The 9,767-nt window shown below is 48.1% G+C and overlaps 1 long non-coding RNA gene across 5 annotated transcripts; it reads right to left on the reverse strand.

Annotated features, from left to right (window-relative positions):
* Positions 1-3,575: 3,575 nt before the first annotated feature.
* On the reverse strand, positions 3,576-9,529 carry LOC121107168. 5 transcript variants are annotated; one of them, XR_005840818.2, is made up of 6 exons: positions 9,382-9,529; positions 7,815-7,998; positions 7,561-7,699; positions 7,388-7,455; positions 6,589-7,241; positions 4,546-5,026 (listed from the first exon to the last, which is right to left on the reverse strand). It is a non-coding gene; the product is annotated as an uncharacterized LOC121107168 (long non-coding RNA). The 5 variants fall into 5 exon arrangements; XR_005840817.1 differs by adding an exon at positions 3,576-3,637 and having other exon boundaries at positions 4,816-5,026; positions 6,589-7,699; XR_005840816.2 differs by having other exon boundaries at positions 6,589-7,455.
* Positions 9,530-9,767: the final 238 nt, after the last annotated feature.

The raw sequence follows: 9,767 nt of genomic DNA on the forward strand, positions 1-9,767 counted from the left end.
CGAACAAAAAGGGGGCAGCGGGGCTCTCCCTAGGACACCACTGGTCTCAGCAGAGTTCACAGGGACTTCAAACGCACAAAGCACCCACAAAAGCATCCCAACAGCTCCAACAAGGAAGCAAAACAAACCCAGGACGCTCTGCAGGGCTCCCAGCTCTTAGGAGCTCACACCTGCTCCGTGGACACAGCATGCACAGAAACCGCACCTCCCCTCTCCCCATTTCTCCCCCTGCCATTTCTACAGCCATTTACAGACACTGGGGAAAGGCAGCGTAAGGCTCGTGGAGAAGACTGGGTGGACATGACATTTCTCACTCCCCTGCTGCCAGAGCACTGCTCGTCTACAGGACCACTATTTCTCAAACAAGCACCAACCAAGCACGGCAACAAACAACTGAAACAGCACTTGCCCAGCAAAACAACCAGCCTGCCCAAAGACCTCTCCTCAGAGACTTGCCCAAAAGGCCACAACCATTACTCCCACGTGGCAGGCTTACTCACAGAACAGCAGCCTTCTCGTCACCGTGCATCACCAGGACACAAGCAGCCTGCTGGGGCAAGGAAGGCAATCTCTCCTCAGCATCTCACCACACACGTTCCCTCCGCACTGCTTTCCTGCACAGATACAAGGACAAAAGCCTCACTTCATCCGAGCAGCAACGACTGGCAGCAACTCCACAAAATCCTCCATGCCAAAGCAGCTCCTGCAGATGCACAACGGAGTCCTCCACAAGGAACACGAGCTTATGCTGCAGCCTCTGGAGAAGCAAGCTGCCTTTGTGGTGCTTGCTCGGGAGGCCTCCTTTGCATCACCTCCCAGCCACAACAGGAGAGCTTTTCTTCTACATATCCATGCACCTCGGTACCTTTTCCCAAGTTCAAAAAGCCAAGGAAGGCAAAGCAAAATCACCTGAAAAGCCGAGAAACAAAGAGGAACACCCTGAAGGAGGGAGAAAAGAGTTCCAAGAATGGGAAAGGGAAAAGTATCAATCACCACATCTGAACATAACAAAGGTATTGCAACACAGGAGCAGCAATAAAGCAAGACTGACAAAAGAACGTCAAACAACAAGGAAAACAGAGCAAAGCAAAACAAAGACACGAAATACAAGAGTCCAGCACATGAACTCAAGACAGCATCATCGCAAAGCCAAACACAGGAAAACAGGCCCACTGCCCCGCCACAGGCATACACTGATCTAGATCACTCCGTGACAGCCAGCTAACACAAACGGGAAGGAAGTAGGAAAGCAGTCTTTTTGGACTTCACAGGCTTTCCTCCTCATCAAATCTTGTTCTGCTCAGGAGCAAAAAGAGGGAAGCAACTCACCTGGATGACAAAGGGGTGCAGCCTGGTTCCACCCTCCCTCACCTCATTTCAGGGCTGGCTGCCCCAAGGGAAGGATCACTGCTTCAAATTCTGCTCTTGTTTAGTATGGTGTGAGCCCTCCTCCTCACAAAGGGGTAAGCAGTTCCATCTTCATTTACTGGACTGAGTCCTTTCCGCTCCCTGGCTAAGGGAAAACTGTGCCTGTGATAGCCTTGGTCTACAGTTGCCATTCTGGGTTAACCAGTGGTACACTTCCGTTGGAGGCCTGGGTCAAAGGAGGTCCCTAAGGGCCAGCTGGGTCTGGCCCCTCTGGCTTCAAGCAGCAGAAAGGCTTACAGTAGCAGCTGATAGCCGACGGGGGATACCACTCTGTGTAGAAATGGGGGTACTCAGAGCTGTGTGAACTCCTTGGACAGGCCAAACAGCGTGGAGGTCACTTCTACTGGTAGCTGTGCAATTCAGGAATGAAGTCTGTTGCTCAGCTCGGACGCCTGACAGCATTTTGTGTGCTCCAGCAGCTTTACTCTGAGCAGTGTATTGCTGTCAGGCAGACTGGGGTTTCTTTACCACTACCTCAGCAGGAACAAGACTAGAAATACGGTCCGTAAGTGCACTGCAACTGAACAGAAAATGGTCTGGTTTGGCTGTAAGAATAGTGTATTTGAGGGATTTTTGGTGGATGTGGGCTAACAGGACAACTTCTGTTGGTGACTGGTTTCTGGGAAGGAGAACAATTACACTTGGTTTTAGGGAATCAGCCCGGGATTCAAGCGACTCTTACTGAGAAAAGGGAAAAGGGAAAGCTTCTGTGGGTAAGAACATTATTTGGCGAGCTGTTGTAAGAGCGATGGAAATCTCTCTTGTTGTAATAAGAGATGGAAAAAAGCAGGGGAGTTACCTCGTAGGAAAAAAGAGCTCAGGGAGCTTGAGACAGTGTCTCAGAAAAGGCGTGCCTTTGCTTAGGATTGCTCTGTGTCTGAGTTTTCCTTGCTATTTGTGCATGAAGCCCTCAGATGGGAAACCCAGCCTCCCCCTCCAAGTGAGGACATTGCCCTAGCAGCCCCTGCGGCTTGGCCCGAAACAAAGGGAAAAAAAAACAAATAACCAAAGCAATGCAATGCAATGCAAGGCATAGCAACAGAGAAAGAAGCATAAAAGAAAGAAAAGATGTTAAATAGCAAAAGGAAAAGCAAAGGAAAACCACACGACATGGAAAGAACAAAGACAAAACAACTCTTGGGATGGAATCAAAGAATGCCCTCAGGCATCTGTCCCCTCCCCTGAACCTTCCTACGTCCCAAGAGTTTCTGCCCGGTGGGACCACGTGCAGGACAGCAGGCTTTGGCTTGATGGGCTGCAAGGCCAAAAAAGGGCGGCTCCAGGCCCCCCAGAGGATGTCACAGCTGACATCACCCACGCTCCTGGAACCTTTGTGCTGTTACAATCAGTTTCCATGACGATGACGGGCCGTCCACAAGGACAGCTGGCAGATGTTTACAGGCACCTCAGCTGGGAGATGCACTGCCCGCAGCCGCTCGCCCTGGCAGAAGACAAGCTCGCCCTCATCCCCTGCTGGATTACGGTTAAGTGCTACTATTTAGTCTTACTACTAACTGCGGACCGTTACCCTTTGGCATCAGATTGGCGGGTTACTGCATTAGATAAGGCTTCACGTGGAAATGCTACCAAGTTCAGTCAGTGCAAAGGCTGAAGGAAAACCCCTAAGGATTGGCTTAAAGGTTACTGTTAGAGGCTAGCGTTTAGGATGAAGAGTTACCATAGTAGGTTAGGATGAAGGGCTTCCCTTCAGTGACAGGTCAACGGTTACCACATCCGATTAGAGTTAACCATAACCAAAATGGGAATCCTTCAGGGCTACCCTTAGCTGTTAGGACTAAGGGTGGCCCTTACTTGATGAGGGCTAACCCTATCCCTGTTGCATTTACAGAAAAAGATAAGGGCTACCCATTAGGAGGGTTAAACATTACCTGTGTGCAGGGCAAACAGATTGTAAGGCAAATAGGTAAAGGACCAGAGAGATGAGCGCGTTTCCAAAGGAGGAATGACATAAAAAGCTTACCCGTACCCTGGGCGCGCAGAAGGGCTCCACTAAGGGTGACCTCCAGATAGAGATCCTTCCTCCTTGGGAGTCAGCCCTTACATGGGGTCTAGCAGGGCTGCAGCCAGGGTCCACCCCTTACGGTCACTCAGGTCAAACTGCCATCACCTGTGCCCCTGCAGCTGACTCAGCACTCGCCTCAGGTAGTCAAACAGGGGGTCAGGCTGTGATTATACAGTTCCCATACACCTGTGTGATTTAGAGTTCAGACTTGTGGTTTATACATTTGGATTAGTGTTAGGAGCTAAAATTTCTAGTACAAGAGAAAGGAAAAGAAACGCTACTAGGAAAAAAATACAGTGCAAAGAAATGAACAGCAAAAAAAAAGAAAAAGAGCACCAAACAAAAAAAGAACAAAAAAACCCCACGCACATCAAAGAAAGCCAACAACAATAAATGAAACAACAACAAACACCAAATTCAAAAACAAGCAACCAACGATAACAGAACAGAATACACTCTCACGGAAAAGCAAAGATGACAACAGAGTCTGGAAGAGGCAAAAACTCAGCATCTAGGCCTGGGAAGATGACATAGAACAATCTACATACACCAATGCCGAGAAAATGGGGCAATAGGCCCGCGTGGATCCAGCCAGCTGGAGAAAAAGCCACAAGAGCACCACAAGGGAAGAGGCAAGGAGGCCCAGGAGGCGTGGACCCACCTGGGAAACTCCAAGGAGCTGCAAATGCATCAAGCACGGCAGGAAAGCCCAGAGAGGAGGCTGCAGTTCAAGAAGCCAGAAAGGAACAGACAGAACAGAACAATCAAGGGAGAGAGCACATCAGGTAAGTGAAGGCAAAGGAAGAGCAAGGCCGGGGCAAGGGGACAAGGAAGGCAAAGCCAGGTAAGGCAACCAAGAATGAAGAGCAAGGGAGAAACTCCAAGCAAAGCCAAGAACCATCCTCTGAAAAGGCAAGGAATGCTCTCCTCTGGGAGGAAGAAGCTAATGCAAAGAAAGAAACAGCTAAGACAAAGAGCCAACAAAACAGACACAAAGACAATGGAAAGCAAAGCAAAAGGCGCACTACTGAAAAGCAATAGGAGGAAAAAAAACCAAGCAAGGAAAACAAAGCAAACAAAACAAGGTCACCATCTCGTATTCCATTCATTTCCTTTACTCGTGTACAGCATGGCAAAGCAAAGAAACCAAACACAGTAAATAGACAGCAACTCTCATCACACAATATCTGGCTGCCACAGGACTTGCAAGGAGTGACACCAAGTTTTCTCTCTCTAGTCAGCACACAGAAGTTACTTCGGCTGCCTTTGCAGGAGAAGAGAGCCATCTCTTGCCATGCAGGGAGGGAGGACGTGGTGTATTTCTAGCATCAAGTTACATGTGGTCAAGTCAGGTGATGACATACCTGCTCCCAGCCTGAATCGTCACCCTTCCTTAACGCTGTCACTGAAAGCTTGCTGCTACTGTGTTAGCTGATTCTTGCCAGCATTCCCTCCTGATGAGTTTCACATACATCAGGGCTTGGACAAGTCTTACTGACGAGGGCATCAAAATTGGCATCTGGCCGCAGTGATCTTCTGGACACTAGCTTTTCATTACACGTGAAGCAATCTTTCCTGCAAGATATGAAGAAGGAGAGAGAACAATGCTCAGTCTGTGGCAAAAAGAGAAGCGTGTGTCCCAACACTACCACTGTTAGAGAAAGCACTCCTCATGACTCAAGTTTTACAGAAAAGCTGGAACGAGGCTGCTCAGCTACTTGATCTGGCTGTTCAAAGAGATTTAAAAAAACAAACAAAACAAAACAACCAAACATGCATCTCTTTGCATCAGATTCAAAGGTGTGCTGATTCCAAGTGTGTTGAAGCAGTCTGTTTTTAGAGTCCCTGTAATATAGAGTATTATAGTCTGTCTTTAGAGTTCTATAATATGGAGTACTATAGAAGTCCTACTCTGCACATTATTTTTGCCCTTAATCCAATGGCAGGATTTGCACTGAGAAAGGAGGCATTTCTGATGCAGATTACAATGATGGCACAGTCCTTCATAGGACCCGTAGGATGAAACAAAGATTCAGAAACCCACTCTGGAATTCAGGCACTCATTACTGGGAAAACTCAAGCACAGTCTTGTCCTTCCTAACGTTTTGTTCTCAGTTAATTAATATGTTAGGCTCACCTGTCGTTTTTTTCTCCTGTAAAACAAAGAGGTGTCACTTGCTTAAACGCCACTGATTACTTTATGGACAACAGTGTTCTTGTTTCTTCCTAATGACAAGGGTATTTTTGCTAATTGCTCAGCAGAATTTCCACAGGCGCAGTGTGCTTCAACTAAGTGTGACCTCCGAACACAGGCAGCCACCATCATCAGAAATTAATACTTACAATGACTGCCTTAACTGTTTTTGCTGAGCCTTAATTGTTTTTGCTGAGCCTTAATTGTTTTTGCCTTTGAGAAAACAGGAACTTGCAGTTGAACAAGACAAGAAAAGCACTCTGTACTTCATTGTACTCTTCATTTTCCTCTTGCCCCACTGATAACTACAGAAGGCAAACATGGGTAGCTTGGCCTTGAATGCCTCCAGGGATGGGACACCCACAGCCTCTCCAGCCTGTCCAGGTCCCTCTGGATGGCTTCCCTTCCTTCCAGACTATCGACTGCACTGCCCAGTTTGTATCATCTGCAAACTTGCTGAGGGTGCACTCGATGCCATTGTCTGTGTCACTGATGAAGATGCTGAGGAGCACAGGTCCCAAGACCAACCCCTGAGGGACACTGCTTGTGATCAGCCTCCACCCTGGCACAAAACCATTCGTCACAACCCTTTGGCTGTGTCCAGCCAGCCAAATCCTACTCCACTGAACAGTCCATCCTTCCAATCTATACCTCTTTAATTTAGAGAGAAGGATGTGCTGAGGGACCATGTCAAAGGCTCTGTAGAAGTCCAGGTAGATGATATCCACCACCCTTCCCCCGTCGACCAAAGCCATCACTCCACTACAGAAGGCCACCAGATTGGTCAGGCACAATCTGCTCTTGGTGAAGCCATGCTGGCTGTCTCGGATCTCTTTGTCTCATGTGTGCCTTAACATAGCTCCTAGGAGGATCTGCTCCATGATCTTCCCAGGCACAGAGGTGAGGCTCACCAGCCTGTAGTTCCCCGGTTCCTCCTTCCTACCTTTCTTAAAAGTTCCCAGGATCCTGTTGTGATTCATCCACACGCAGACATTCTGGAAGACAAGCATCTGAGACTGGCCAAAAGTGGAACAGGACGACTGTTTGCTGAGGGCTTATCTTGCAAAAAACATTTTAAACATTTTTCATTTTTCCAAATATCAGTTCAGCCTCCCACTTCTTTCTCTAAAGCAGATAATAACATTTATGTCTGACCCTGAAATTCCAAGTGAAATGAATTATACACCCAGTGGTGTGAGCTGCCCAGAACAATCACTGAAAGACTATTCGGCCTTCTTAAAGGACACAGGGACCATCAAGTCCAACCCCTGGCTCCCCAAAGGACCACCCAAACTCAAACCCTGTGCCCAGGGCACACTGCCAGCTCAGATTCAAGTTGTCAGCAACCACAACGCCCAGATCCCTCCCTTTTGGCAGGGCTGATCTCCAGCCCCTCGCCCCCCCCACGCTGTACGTACAGCCAGGGCTGCCGCATCCCAGGTGCAGAACGCAGCGCTTGCTCTTCTTCGTGCAGATGGGGACCACCCTCACATTTCTCCACATCTTGCTGCAAGGCCTCTCAACCCCAAGGCAGTCAACATTCCTCCCAGCTTCACAGCAACCACAAACTTACTTCATACAACGGCCACATCTTGACTGGAACCAACAGAGAAAGCATTACAGAGAAATGGCCTTCTAATGGACCCCGCAGAATTCCACTGCTGACCAGAAGGGCAGCTGTCAGGCCATGGCTTCCCCTCGTCCCACACAGCCATCTTGTACTTGACATGGGACATTCTTACCGTCACATCGCCACGGCCTTACGATGTCATGAGCCACCGCCCTGACAACCGCTAGAAATACGGGAACCCTGACAACAGAACACCAGCTGAGATGCAAGCCAGTGCAACCAAGGCAGGCCTGCTTTGGAAGGCCAACATTCTAACTGGAAAAAATGCTCTCCTGCACTACTTACTTTGGTGCATTCTTTGCAATGCCACGGAGCTCAGTCTGCAACACAGGCAGACACTGCACTGAGCAGAATACAGTCACGTGGAAATGCCCATTTGCATTTCTTTCTTTTTTAAGCACGTTGCCAACCAAGAAAAAGCCTCCTGTGGGATACAAATAAATTCGGCCTCAGGAGTCCTCTCCTTAGAGACTCTGCACAGCGCACTCTGGGGCTCTAAAGGGTCTCTTGCCAAAAGCAAAGCAGCCAGTCACACTCACATGAGTTCAGGGTGCCTTCGGAGCTCAGAGAGCTTCAGCACTTCAGTCCTGCGAGAAGAACTCCATCTGCAGCTTAAAACCACGGCTTGATGCAGGTTCTTCAGAGGAAAGTGACTGAACTTGGATTAGTGGAGGTGAAGCCTGAGCCAGCAGTTCTCCAAACTGCCTGGACGCACTTCTCTGCCTGAAAAATAGATAACCTCATTGCACGTACTGCGAAAAGACAGCTAGACACCGTACCGTTCTGTACACTTGCACTGCGTTTGCAAGGATCGACCAAGGAAAAAATGGTTTCTTCTGCAGCTAGCCAAAAAGGGGCTTCTTGGAGAGAGCAACAGCATGCACACACTGCCTGCAAGCCCCCTGGCATCCTTCTGCTGTGCTTATGGAGCACCTGGAGCAAGCAGGCACTGACTGCATCGCTCGTGGGGGCTACCACTGCTCAGATAACAACCGAGGGCGTGAAGAAATGTGGCAGGAGGAGCAGTGCATTCATAACGCAGCAACAAAGACTGGAGCACTGCTCAGACAGGTAGCAGAGCTCCTTCATTAGTGGTCACTGTTAACCCCATCCAGTCAGTGCTGAGCAAAATGAGGACTCTGCAAACTGCAGGTAATATTTCCTGCTGGCTCAGCTATAGTCATTTATGCAGCTTTTAGGGTGGTTTGGTGTTTTTCTTTCTTTTTCTGTTCCTTGCTTTTGGTGAGGTGCTAATAATTCGTGCAAACTCCCCCATACACAACCAATCTCCATCAGATGATGAGATAAGCCCCACTTCTAGCTATACACTGTTAAAACGTGAAAATAAATCTGTTCAGAGATTTTGCGATGCATATGCATGCAACAAGAAAAGCAGAGGCAGGGAAAAGAAGAGCTGGCTTGCATGGCAGCAGGTGAAGCAATGAACAAGGGAAAAACACTTAGCTGTAACATTCACACCCGTGTCTCATCCCACCTAAGACCCAGAACACAACAACTTCAAAGTAATAGCTCTAACTGATCCGTACTGTATTGAGGCCTCTAAGCTGCCTTTGCTTCTCTGCTTCTGTAATTTAAGCTTCTTTTGTCTTGCTGTTCAGCAGGCAAACCTCACCCTAAGAAGACAAGACGCAAACTATGGGTGGAGTATGTATGTAGCCAAATGCAGTAAAAATGCGTTTGATATGACACAACAAACAGATGTGAGACGATGCTGTCTGAAATGGACCCATACTGACTTGAATCTACGTACCAAAACACTAGAAATCACGTGGTTACCATATTGGAGTCTTTCCTGTTCCATCACTTAAGCTGTGTACAAAGTTCAGGGATGTCCCGTGAACCAGCAGGGCACCTGCAGCCACTATCCGCTTGGCATTACGCACAGGAAAAGAAATGGCACAGCATGATAGCTTATCCCTTAGTTTCACTGAAAGAAAAGCAAGCAATATCCTGAATTACTGACAATCACCAAGCTTGATCACCTTACGGATCAGGATGTGACATTGGAGCTCTTCTCTCTCAGCAACCAGAAGAGACAATAGCAGGGGAATCATTGATTCAAAGGTCTGCAAGAGAAATACTCACCTATGGAGAGCAGGAGACAAATCCAGCCTAGTCAGGTGCAGCTGAAAGCTGTCCTCAGCCAAAGCCTCAGGCAGTTACCAGAATGCAAACAAAGGCTATTCTTCATGCGTTCATTTCTTAAGTTGAACACAATGCCTGCCATGAAAAAAAGAATAACAATCAAAATAATCCTAAGTGGCTTTTGTTGGAATCAAAAAACAGGAGAAAAATCACTTGGAAATCACAGAAACGGTGGCGGAATGACTCACACAGCTGGAGTGCTGTGATGGATGGCTAGCGACTTTTCAAAAGAGAGAGGCAAGGCAGGAAAGGCAGTGGTGCAGCCCTCTACGTTAAGAAAGAATGGGAATGTCTGGAAATGAACGATGGCGCATGATAGGGCTGAG

This window comes from Gallus gallus, chromosome 18 (assembly GCF_016699485.2).
Source record: "Gallus gallus isolate bGalGal1 chromosome 18, bGalGal1.mat.broiler.GRCg7b, whole genome shotgun sequence".
In the NCBI taxonomy this organism is placed as follows: domain Eukaryota; kingdom Metazoa; phylum Chordata; class Aves; order Galliformes; family Phasianidae; genus Gallus; species Gallus gallus.